A 13,567-nucleotide genomic window follows, 5' to 3' on the forward strand; every position below is an offset into this window, starting at 1 on the left:
AGATGTACAGGTGTTTTTGAGGGGATGCGCAGTGCTTGATGAATCCCGCCCTTGGTCACCAACACCTCACAGCTGTAAGCTAACGGGCCACACACAACCATGGGCCTTAATATCCTACTAAATAACTTGTTGATACAAGTTATTTCTGCTATTTATATTATTTACTACAATTAATATAGATTTATAGATAAAGTGATCATCCGAACTGGATCTTAACAAATCTTAACGAAACAACACCATACACATCACAGTCGTAGGACTGTTATGCAACAAACAGCATACAAACATGGCCGAATAATTTTACGTTTTTTATAAGTTTAATTTATTGCTACAAACCTTCCGCCTGGATAATGCCCCGCAGACCCACCTTAACAAGACAAGAGAGCGCAGTCTTGGTCCATACATACATATATGAGCCCACACCCGCCCTCAGCACCAGGCTCCCTGTATAATCAATATTGCTGTTTGCAGCTGCAGGGGATATCACGCTACCGCTACCTTACCTGCACTCCTGTCGCTGCTTCACCATGGGTGTCACTGCTTCACCAGGGGTGTCGCTGCTTCACCTGTGGTGTCACTGCTTCACCAGGGGTGTTGCTGCTTCACCTGTGGTGTCGCTGCATCACCAGTGGTGTCGCTGCTTCACCAGTGGTGTCGCTGCTTCACCAGTGGTGTCGTTGCTTCACCGTTGCTACTTATAGTAAGAACAAGACCGAAACGTGAAGATGCCAACAAAGAAGACACTGCTCAACATGCCACGCCCACTACACTTGATTAATCTTTGTATGTGCTTCGTCCCCTATTTTCGCCTCTTTCCATTTTGTTTTGCCCGATATTTGATAAATTTCCAATAGCCTAATGTATAACAAAACTGGTTATTGCTTCCGTTACCTTTTCCTTCTTGTTAACCTAATTTTAAGTAATTATACATCTTGTAGCCCAAACACCAGTAAAAAATAATGTAGCTTATTATTTTTAAAATTGATGTAGCCATTCTTTATCATAACATGAAATACACTAATGCATCAGAGACTAACCTCTCGAAGCCTAATATATCGTAGCCTTAATTTACGCAGCCAACATGTAGCCAATTTCAAATTATTAAAGTTGATCAATCCTCATCTCTGGTTGTGTAAGCAGACGTAGCTTGACTTCCAGTTACCCACATTTGAATACATCCCTTACCACAACCCACATTTGAATACATCCCTTACCACAACCCACATTTGAATACATCCCTTACCACAACCCACATTTGAATACATCCCTTACCACAACCCACACTTGAATACATCCCTTACCACAACCCACACTTGAATACATCCCTTACCACAACCCACACTTGAATACATCCCTTACCACAACCCACACTTGAGTACATCCCTTACCACAACCCACACTTGAATACATCCCTTACCACAACCCACACTTGAATACATCCCTTACCACAACCCACACTTGAGTACATCCCTTACCATAACCCACACTTGAGTACATCCCTTACCACAACCCACACTTGAATACATCCCTTACCACAACCCACACTTGAGTACATCCCTTACCATAACCCACACTTGAGTACATCCCTTACCACAACCCACACTTGAATACATCCCTTACCACAACCCACACTTGAATACATCCCTTACCACAACCCACACTTGAGTACATCCCTTACCATAACCCACACTTGAGTACATCCCTTACCACAACCCACACTTGAATACATCCCTTACCACAACCCACACTTGAATACATCCCTTACCACAACCCACACTTGAATACATCCCTTACTACAACCCACACTTGAGTACATCCCTTACCACAACCCACACTTGAATACATCCCTTACCACAACCCACACTTGAATACATCCCTTACCACAACCCACACTTGAATACATCCCTTACTACAACCCACACTTGAATACATCCCTTACCACAACCCACACTTGAATACATCCCTTACCACAACCCACACTTGAATACATCCCTTACCACAACCCACACTTGAATACATCCCTTACCACAACCCAAACTTGAATACATCCCTTACCACAACCCACACTTGAGTACACCCCTATACTGACAACCCACACTTGAGTACACCCCTATACTCACAACCCACACTTGAATACACCCCTACTCACAACCCACACTTGGGTACACCCCTACTCACAACCCACACTTGAGCACACCCCTATATTCACAACCCACACTTGGGTACACCCCTACTCACAACCCACACTTGAGCACACCCCTACTCACAACCCACACTTGGGTACACCCCTACTCACAACCCACACTTGGGTACACCCCTACTCACAACCCACACTTGGGTACACCCCTACTCACAACCCACACTTGAGCACACCCCTATATTCACAACCCACACTTGGGTACACCCCTACTCACAACCCACACTTGGGTACACCCCTACTCACAACCCACACTTGGGTACACCCCTACTCACAACCCACACTTGAGCACACCCCTACTCACAACCCACACTTGGGTACACCCCTACTCACAAACCACACTTGGGTACACCCCTACTCACAACCCACACTTGGGTACACCCCTATTCACAACCCACACTTGGGTACACCCCTACTCACAACCCACACTTGGGTACACCCCTACTCACAACCCACACTTGGGTACACCCCTACTCACAACCCACACTTGGGTACACCCCTACTCACAACCCACACTTGAGCACACCCCTACTCACAACCCACACTTCGGTACACCCCTACTCACAACCCACACTTGGGTACACCCCTACTCACAACCCACACTTGGGTACACCCCTACTCACAACCCACACTTGGGTACACCCCTACTCACAACCCACACTTGAGCACACCCCTACTCACAACCCACACTTGGGTACACCCCTATTCACAACCCACACTTGGGTACACCCCTACTCACAACCCACACTTGGGTACACCCCTACTCACAACCCACACTTGGGTACACCCCTATTCACAACCCACACTTGGGTACACCCCTATTCACAACCCACACTTGGGTACACCCCTACTCACAACCCACACCTGAGCACACCCCCACTCACAACCCACACTTGGGTACACCCCTACTCACAACCCACACTTGGGTACACCCCTACTCACAACCCACACTTGAGCACACCCCTACTCACAACCCACACTTGGGTACACCCCTACTCACAACCCACACTTGAGCACACCCCTATTCACAACCCACACTTGGGTACACCCCTTCTCACAACTTGCCATAACCAAACATCCGTGGCCAACTTACCCGCCTTTACAGTTTACTCTAATCACAGTGCTATAATGAACATATATGCTAAGGGGAAGTTTGTAGTCTCCTTGATATATCCCACTTGTGAGGATATAGATGTTTCTTGTCTTATCTTCTCAGTGGGCGTCGGCTAGTCTGGACAAGCAGTGCTCTAACTACCGCCACACTGCAACTACCATAGTAATCCACTCGACTTACTAAATTACTTTAATTCTCCTTATCTAATAATAGTTTGTACTAAACGTAAATAACTGAAACAATTGGAATAAGTATAATAGAGACAGCCTATCATTTGGAGAGTGAGGCAGCACTTTCAAGGCTAGAGTGGCGTAAATGCACGAGGGAAGATATCAGACTATAAACACGAAACTAACCCTTGAACGAGCGACAACTCAACCCGTTCTCGCACTTTTGTATAGTCAATATTGACTTATTAAATAAGTGCATATGTGACATACTTAACATACTAGTTTACCTTGAAAAGCTTCATAGAAAACACCGACGTTACCTAACCTTCTTAGGATGTTAAGATAAGCATCTTATTGTTTCGTAATTACAATTATTACTTAACCTATTATAGGTATAGGTTAAGTAATAATTGTAATTACGGAGCAATAAGATGCTTATCTTAACATACTAAGAAGGTTAGGCAAGGTCGGTGTTTTCTATGAAGCTTTTCAAGGTAAACTAGTATGTTAAGTATGTAACATATGCACGTATTTAATAAGTCAATATTGACTGTAAGAAAGTGCGAGAACGGGTTGGACAACTATGATACTCACTACAGTACACTTAAACTTATGACCATTTACAACTGTTTTTCATTGTATCAATTACCTGTGAATTCAATAATACCCATCACAACTAATTCTTTAGCTACAAAACCAAGAAATACAACATGTAACTATACAATGCCCATTCATATATATATATATATATATATATATATATATATATATATATATATATATATATATATATATATAATGCACTTCTGCATTATATATATATAATGCAGCCAGAATGCACTTCTCGGCCTACTATGCAAGGCCCGATTTGCCTAATAAGCCAAGTTTTGATGAATTAATATATTTTCTCTATTTTTTTCTTATGAAATGATAAAGCTACCCATTTTATTTATATATATATATATATATACAATATTCGTTTTTAAATTTGAAAAATGTGTGTTCTTACAAAATTGAAAGTTTAAAATTGTAACTAAGAATAGGCTGTATGGTGTATTACCTCTACTGGGCTGAATGTTAGTGTTGGTGTATAGCTATAATTTCTTAACAATAGGCCTATCGTATATTACCAGAGACAAGCTGTCTCGGCATCCACTGTACATCAACTGCTTTAGGTACGTGTAGAGTATCGCGTGTTAGGAATATGTTTGAAGTATATGAAAGACAAGTGCCACTAGTTACAATGTTCCGGGCTGTTTGTGTGGAGTTTTCCATAATGAGCAGTGTGGGCCATATCCAGATTTTCCCTACCTGTGCTGGTAGTGTAAGTTACACATTCAGGTGTAAATTACATGAGCAGCCGCCTTGACCGGCACATTCAGTAGGGCCTCACAAAATTTCAGATTTTGTTTCTTTTAAAATTTAATGTGTTTTATGTTATGTAACTTTTAATTAAAATATATTGGCTTTAAAATCGTTTTATTTGTAATTAACTTAACTAATAAATATAAATATGCAATCAGTAAATGCACTCATCTGAAAATAATTTGTATTTTTCCCTTTAAATACCTTGCTATTAAATAATTAATAGGCATATGTATGTTTTTAATGCCTTTATAGCGACCTAAGGTTCTGCCTTGGTCCGCACCTTTGTGGGACCTTCTGGGGTAAGTCTTTAACAAGGGGCCTCCAGGCTTTATATAGCTATAGGCGCCCCACCAAGTCTAAATCCGGCACTGTCAATACCTAACCCGGCCATCAGTCCCGCAGCCTGTGTCGTGTTCCCTCCCGGGTCAACCCTCTTGCTCTTGGGTGTCTTCTCTTCTCACGTGATGGTCATATATGTGGCAGGATCTAACAGTGATCTTGCATGTAGAATTTTTGGGAAAGACAATGTGGTGCCTTTAAAGTCGATGTTTAGGTGATCATCGTTGGAGTTCAAGCTCTGCATTCACACATTTACATAAACCATTATACAGAGTATGTAAATCTGTCGTATCAACATCGTGGATGCATAGGGAGTACTTCCTGCACTCGGTTATGCATGTCCAGCAAAACTCATTAAAACACCGCCCATTCTCATAGTTATCGGACCAAGATATAAGTCCCTACTAAGTTATACAGATTACGAGGAGCGATGGCTAGAGTCTTACCTTGTCGGATGAAAAGACCCAGAAAGGTCACCAGGACCGCAGAGCCCAGGAGTGTCTTATTCATTGTTATATATTTGGAAATTTCAGGTCGGAACCCCAAGACCCACTGTTCACAGCGCGTCCAACACCGTCTATCTGCACCAACTCTGCCACAGATCGATGAAACACCGGCTCGCCTGCGTCCTCTCTAGCGTCTCTTTCACAGCTGACATTTGAAAAGAAATAGATGCATGAACGTGAAAATTCCTCGCCGTTTGCGGTGCTCGTGTAGTTAAATTATATTTCAAATATTCCATGAGTGTTTGAACAGTAGGCAGCAAAAGACTGAATAGATGGTTAAATGCTGCTAGGATGCATCGCGAGGGTGCGCGCGCAGACTTCGTGGCAGGAGACTGACCATAAGTTCACCTACAAACTTAAGAAAATTGTAGTCCGTCTGTTTATTTATTCATAATTACTATCTGCTCTGCTGCAATTGCTGCTGATAATTCAACATGTAATTATTGTCATTCTAATTCAGTTCAATTTATCTATTATATATATATATATATATATATATATATATATATATATATATATATATATATATATATATATATATATATATATATGTCGTACCTAGTAGCCAGAACTCACTTCTCAGCCTACTATGCAAGGCCCGATTTGCCTAATAAGCCTAGTTTTCATGAATTAATGTTTTTTAGACTACCTAACCTACCTAACCTAACCTAACCTAACGTTTTCGGCTACCTAACCTAACCTAACCTATAAAGATAGGTTAGGTTAGGTTAGGTAGGGTTGGTTAGGTTCGGTCATATATCTACGTTAATTTTAACTCTAATAAAAAAAAATTGACCTCATACATAATGAAATGGGTAGCTTTATCATTTAATAAGAAAAAAATTAGAGAAAATATATTAATTCAGTAAAACTTGGCTTATTAGGCAAATCGGGCCATGCATAGTAGGCTGAGAAGTGAGTTCTGGCTACTAGGTACGACATATATATATATATATATATATATATATATATATATATATATATATATATATATATATAATTCTAACACGAATTTTCTCAATCTTTCGTACATTACGCTTCACTGTTGGAGGTAAATCAAAAATCACTTCTCCAAAATTCATTTTTATTTCTAGTCTGACGCGACACGGGCGCGTTTCGTAAAACTTATTACATTTTCAAAGACTTCACAAATACACAACTGATTAGAACGTATCTCTGATTTTATATCTACATTTGAGTGAGGTGGGAAGGGTGATGTGGCATTAACACAAGACAGAACAGGAGGGGATATTAATAGGGTATTAAAAGTATCAACACAAGACAGAACAGAAACAATGGGTATTGAATAGAAGTGTTTGTAGAAAGCCTATTGGTCCATATTTCTTGATGCTTCTATATTGGAGCGGAGTCTTGAGGTGGGTAGAATATAGTTGTGCAATAATTGGCTGTTGATTGCTGGTGTTGACTTCTTGATGTGTAGTGCCTCGCAAACGTCAAGCCGCCTGCTATCGCTGTATCTATCGATGATTTCTGTGTTGTTTACTAGGATTTCTCTGGCGATGGTTTGGTTATGGGAAGAGATTATATGTTCCTTAATGGAGCCCTGTTGCTTATGCATCGTTAAACGCCTAGAAAGAGATGTTGTTGTCTTGCCTATATACTGGGTTTTTTGGAGCTTACAGTCCCCAAGTGGGCATTTGAAGGCATAGACGACATTAGTCTCTTTTAAAGCGTTCTGTTTTGTGTCTGGAGAGTTTCTCATGAGTAGGCTGGCCGTTTTTCTGGTTTTATAGTAAATCGTCAGTTGAATCCTCTGATTTTTGTCTGTAGGGATAACGTTTCTATTAACAATATCTTTCAGGACCCTTTCCTCCGTTTTATGAGCTGTGGAAAAGAAGTTCCTGTAAAATAGTCTAATAGGGGGTATAGGTGTTGTGTTAGTTGTCTCTTCAGAGGTTGCATGGCTTTTCACTTTCCTTCTTATGATGTCTTCGATGAAACCATTGGAGAAGCCGTTATTGACTAGGACCTGCCTTACCCTACAGAGTTCTTCGTCGACTTGCTTCCATTCTGAGCTGTGGCTGCTGAGAGCACGGTCGACGTATGCGTTAACAACACTCCTCTTGTACCTGTCAGGGCAGTCGCTGTTGGCATTTAGGCACATTCCTATGTTTGTTTCCTTAGTGTAGACTGCAGTGTGGAAACCTCCGCCCTTTTCCATGACTGTTACATCTAGAAAAGGCAGCTTCCCATCCTTTTCCGTCTCGTAAGTGAACCGCAGCACGGAACTCTGCTCAAATGCCTCCTTCAGCTTCTGCAGATGTCTGACATCAGGTACCTGTGTAAAAATGTCGTCAACATACCTGCAGTATATGGCCGGTTTCAAGTTCATGTCGACTAAGACTTTTTGCTCGATGGTACCCATGTAGAAGTTTGCAAACAGGACACCTAGGGGAGAACCCATGGCGACCCCATCTACTTGCTTATACATGTGCCCATCCGGGCTCAAGAAGGGTGCCTCTTTAGTACAAGCTTGGAGTAGTTTCCTCAGAATACTTTCTGGCATGTCAAGAGGAGTACAGGCTGGATCACGATACACTCTGTCGGCTATCATTCCGATTGTCTCGTCCACAGGTACGTTGGTAAACAGCGATTCTACGTCCAACGAGGCTCTTATCCCTGTGGCCCGTGTGCCCCGCAGTAAGTCCACAAATTCCTTTGGAGACTTCAGGCTGAAGGCGCAAGGAACATAAGGAGTCAGCAGGCCGTTGAGTCGCTTTGCCAGTCTGTACGTGGGTGTGGGTATCTGGCTAATGATTGGCCGAAGTGGGTTTCCAGGCTTGTGCGTCTTGACATTTCCATACGCATATCCAGGTTTATATTCCCCAATGATCTTTGGCAGGTGGAGTCCGGATTTCTTGGCGTTTACAGTTTCGATCAGTTTGTTGACCTTTGCTTTTAATTCGGCTGTAGTGTCCTTCGTTACCCTTTGGAACTTAGTTTGGTCAGAGAGTATGATGTTCATTTTCGCCAGATATTCTGGCGAAAATTATATAATATATATATATATAAATATATATATATATATATATATATATATATATATATATATATATATATATATATATATATATATATATATATATATATATTGTTATGATCTCAGCCTACAGGAGAAACGAGTCTCCCTCCTTGAGAGTTATTCATCAAGCCTGACCTGATTAGAAGGTCTAGCAAATATTGAGGTGATAACGCATATGTAAAATAGTTGCTTGGATATGTATAACAGTTTGAGATTATGGGCAATGAAGGAGAAAACAGATAAATGACTGGCTAGGAGATGTGGACATTTTGCTGGAGGCGTGAGGCTCGCTTCCGGAGGACCTTGACCTCACTTGAGTGCCAGACATCGCAGGGGGTAGCCGCGCTCCGTTGAGCTCCCATCAGAAGGGAACCCCTAGTGATATATCTCGAAGAGAAGAGAAGTGTGTAGACGTGCCAGCTGTGGAACCGAGCTGGGAACGTTGTGGTCTCAAGTCCTGGTCGAAGAAGAGAGTATCAAGCCGACCAGAGACATTATTGTGGGCGGTGTAAGCGCCGTGACCAGACGCCGTCAGAGGGAAAGCGCCCTCGGCCAGTTAATCTGTGGTAAGCACGATATACGCCAGTTCATAGTGATTGCTTGTAGTTGGTCGTGTGCCCAGCGACAGTAGCAATGTTTATTTATAAGTTAGACATGTTTTAATAAGGCAGAAAGCCTGAAATAGGAGAGTGAAGAGGGAGGAACACGGAGCGACGTCCGCCCCCTCTGAGCGCTGGCGGAGAGGACAGATAGAGGTTTGAGGCAAGCATATTGTGTGGTTATTTTTGTTTATGTGTTAAAGGGGAACATTTTATTGGAACGTCGATGGGTTGCAGGTTTGTCTTTTGGGGAAGAAGTTGCTGAGAACTTCGAAGCCAGCAGATGAAGTAATTGATGAGACTCCAAAGGTAGTGGAGCAGAGGACCTCGAGCTGTGAGGAGAAGCAGCAGTGAAGAGGAGTGTCACGTGCTTCTGTAGAGGTGGAGAAGCACCATAGTGGCTCGAGGAAACTTCATGGTGTAGCAGCCAAGAGAGCTGTGGAGGACCCTAGCAGAAGGGGAAGCACCGTAGTTGCTCAAGGAAACTTCATGATAGCAGCCTGGAGGAGCTGCAGAGGATCCTGGTAGTGAAGCCCGGAAGAACCTAAGGATATTAGGGTAGTGAACTTCCAGAGGTGGAAGGGGAAGTTCTGGTGGATTACTTATAGGGAGTTGATAGTGTTTGGTTGTCATTAGCGTGCAAGACGCAGTGAGAGGTGAGTGACTGTTGGCATTCTTACGCCAAGGAGTTTTTTATACTGAAGTATCAATGAACATTTATACTGGTATATGTTATTGCATTCAAATGCTGATTTTCTGTATATATATGTTATCTTGCTGATGGTGCAACAGTGTATGTAGACTTGATCAACTTGAGGAGGTTGATAGTATCAGGTGGTGAACCATGAGATAGGATACCACTTGATAAGCTGATAATAGAGTTCTGATGGTGTTGGAGTGCAACCTGATTGTGATATTATAGAGTATAGGATTCATTATTATTATATGTGTGTATGTATCGTGTATGTGCTTTGTCCAGTAAATGTATCCCAATTTGCTGGTGTTTGCCCTCGTCCTAGTGAGGCTTCCCAGGAGGTAGTAAAGAAGGAGAGAGAGAGAGAAAGAACCAAGAACCACTGCCGTGGACAGGGTAAAAGGTAATACTAATAAGTCAAAAAGGGGATTGAGGAGATCATATCACCTAGGGAGAGAGTGGGGAGTCACAGCGGCTCGAGTGGGTGTGTGCACGTGACAACGAGGCTAAATGTTGGAGCCGCATCCCCTAAACGTGTGACGTTGAGCCCCTCTCCAAGAGCCAGAAGCGCCAAGGGTGATCTCCTAGTATAAGCACTCTACCGAGTTGTGGGTTGGGTTGTCCGTAGAGAAGGATCAACGAAGACAACACCAACCAACCCACAGTCTATAATAAATTGGGGGCCTGTCCGGGAGAGTGAACTGACACACCCACACCCTGTCCAAGAGTGGATTTGTACACCCCTGCTGAGATAAACTGTGTGACCGCAGGTGTATACTCTCTCTCTTGGGAAGACTCACAGGACAAAGATGGATAAGGTGCAAGCGTTTGTGGAGTCAGGCAAGCCTGAGGACTTGGAAGGTTGCACGAGGGATCAATTGAAACAAATAGCAGAAAAATGTGGCATTAGGTTGAAAGCATCTAAAGTAGCTGGGATGAAGGATGAGATCCTGAGGCAGTTAAGAGCCAAAAATGAAGCGGCAGAGCAAGGAGCCCAAAAAGGAGCTGAAAGTGGAAAGGAGGATGATGGGCAGGATGAAGTGAGATCCCAGGGATCGAGTAGGAGCAGCAAGAGTAGCCGCAGTAGCAGGAGTAGCCGAAATAGGAGCTTGGAGAGATTCCAGTTAGAGCTCCAGATGCAGCAACAACGAGAGGACAAGGAGAGACAGTTCCAGCTGGAAAAGATGAAATTAGAACTCCAGATGAAAAATGAAGCAGAGAAGGAAAAAGAAAAAACCAGGCTGTAAGTAGAAAAAGAAAAAACCAGACTGGAAATAGAAAAAGAGAAAGCAAGACTAGAGGTGGAGAAAGAAAAAGAGAAAACCAGAGTAAGAGAACTGGAGTTGGAACAGGAGAAAGAAAAAGAGAAAGCAAGGCTAGAGGTGGAAAAAGAAAAAGAGAGAACAAAACAAATGCAGATAGAAGCGAACAGAACCTTGGCTGAGCAAAGGATTGAACATGGGTTGCCAGAGAGCACCACCCAGGTATCACACCCAACAGATGTTAGGGTTAGGGAGAAGGACATTCCCTTGTTTGTGCCCGAAGAGGCAGAGAGCTTCTTCGAGCATTTTGAGAAAGTAGCCAGTATCAAGGAGTGGCCACAGGAGGAATGGGCCCAGCTGGTCCAGTTAAGATTGACCGGTGCAGCCAGGGAGGCATACACCCAATTGTCACTGGAAGAGTGCCAGGATTATGCCACAGTAAAGAGCAGCATATTGCGCTCGTTTCAGTTAACCCCAGAAGCTTATAGGAAGCGCTTCAGAGAGATGATCAAAGTTGGAGCGTGTACGTTTGCTGAGACAGCAAGAGATCTGGAAAGACGATTCCAGAAGTGGATTGAGGCTGCTGGAGTTGGATCTTACGCTGACCTGAAGCAACTGATGGTCATGGAGAAGTTCTTGGAGATGATGCATCCCGAAACAAAGTTCAAGATCCAAGAAGCAGGGATAAAGGAGGTGAAAGATGCCGCAGATAGGGCGGATATGATTACTGAAGCGTACAAGAGCTTAAGGGAGAACAGAGTGAGAAGCGAGGTGAGACGCAGCAATGGCAGATCCAATGGAGTCTGGGGAGGAAGAAATTATGAAAGACCCAGAAGAGTCTGGGGTGAGAAAAATTTTGATAAATGGGCAGATAAAAGTAAGTACCCTAAAACTCAGACGAGTAGGTCGCGCACTTCGTCTGAAAGTGAAGATGGAGGAGCTAAACAAGAAACTAATCGTTATCCTGGAAATCAAGAGTCCAGTAGAACCCCACAGAGTGCAAGTAGTGTACCTGGCCCGAGGAATTCTCATGTGAGTGGGCAGAGTCAGAGCTACTCTGGTACATATAGAAGAGACTTTACCCAGATGAGATGTTACAATTGTAACGGATTGGGTCACGTGATGCGAGATTGTCGGCAGGGCAAGAGAGTTGTGACCCTGGCCATGTGTGACCCCCGAGGTAAATATACTAATGTGTTCCGAGACAAACCACAGAGAGCGAACTTAGTGAACGAGAGGTATAGGCCGTTCATGAGTAAAGGTTGGATCAGTATAGGAGGCCAACCTGAGGTAGAAGTTGGTATCTTAAGAGATACCGGAGCTAATCAGAGCTTGATTACGAGAAGCCTGATTGGGAATGATCGACGGTTAGCTGGCAGGAGTAAGATGAAAGTATATGGGTTATTGTCTGAGAGTGACATGCCCGTTTGTACTGTCCAGCTAAGGTCGGAATATGTGTCGGCGGAGGTGATGTTGGGAGTGTGCCCCGACATACCTGTTCCAGGAGTCCAAGTGATCCTGGGAAATGACTTGTGTGGGACAAAGGTGTTGCCAAGAGTCATAGCGGAGACTGTGCCAGAGGAGTGCCCAGAAGGCCACGGCACGGGTGGGACACCTGAGAGTGTGAACCTGACTGACATCCGAGGAGATGCGTCAGGAGACCGCCAAGCCATTGAGTACCCTGTCTCGGTAGTGACGAAGGCAGAAGTGGCCGACGAGGAAGACACTGGAGAAGGTGAGACAGTGTCGATTCAGCCGGTGGAAGAGATCGATGTAGATATAGCACGGCTATTTGATGAAGGTCCAGCCCAGGAAAATGAAGTCTTGGTGAGGTCAAAAGTGAGGATGACCCAGCCGAAGAAGAATCATGTGAAGAGAGCGGACCTGAGTAGAGCCCAGACTGCTGAAATTAAGAGTCGGAAGGTGAATGCAACTGTGCTGAGTAGGAATGAGGAAAGATGTGGACATACAGAGGACGAGAGTAGAGCGTCAAGTGGTCCACGAGCACAGAGGCATAGGGATAGTGGAGTTAAGTTGTTTGAGATGTCAAGAGTTGACATGTTTCACAGACAACGTGGAGGAGAGATAGTGAAGAAGAGTAATAACCGAGAAAATGAAAGGAGAAGAGACAGTATGTGTGGAGAGATGCTTACGAGCACTCTGGGAGAGGCAAGGCGACGTGTACGGTCGAGTGCTGTTGGATGTAATACAGGGCCCGAAGAAACTTTTAGGGAACGAAGAAGAGTTGAAGGAGAAGAAATGGAGTTGTATAGAG

This window comes from Procambarus clarkii, chromosome 52 (assembly GCF_040958095.1).
Source record: "Procambarus clarkii isolate CNS0578487 chromosome 52, FALCON_Pclarkii_2.0, whole genome shotgun sequence".
In the NCBI taxonomy this organism is placed as follows: domain Eukaryota; kingdom Metazoa; phylum Arthropoda; class Malacostraca; order Decapoda; family Cambaridae; genus Procambarus; species Procambarus clarkii.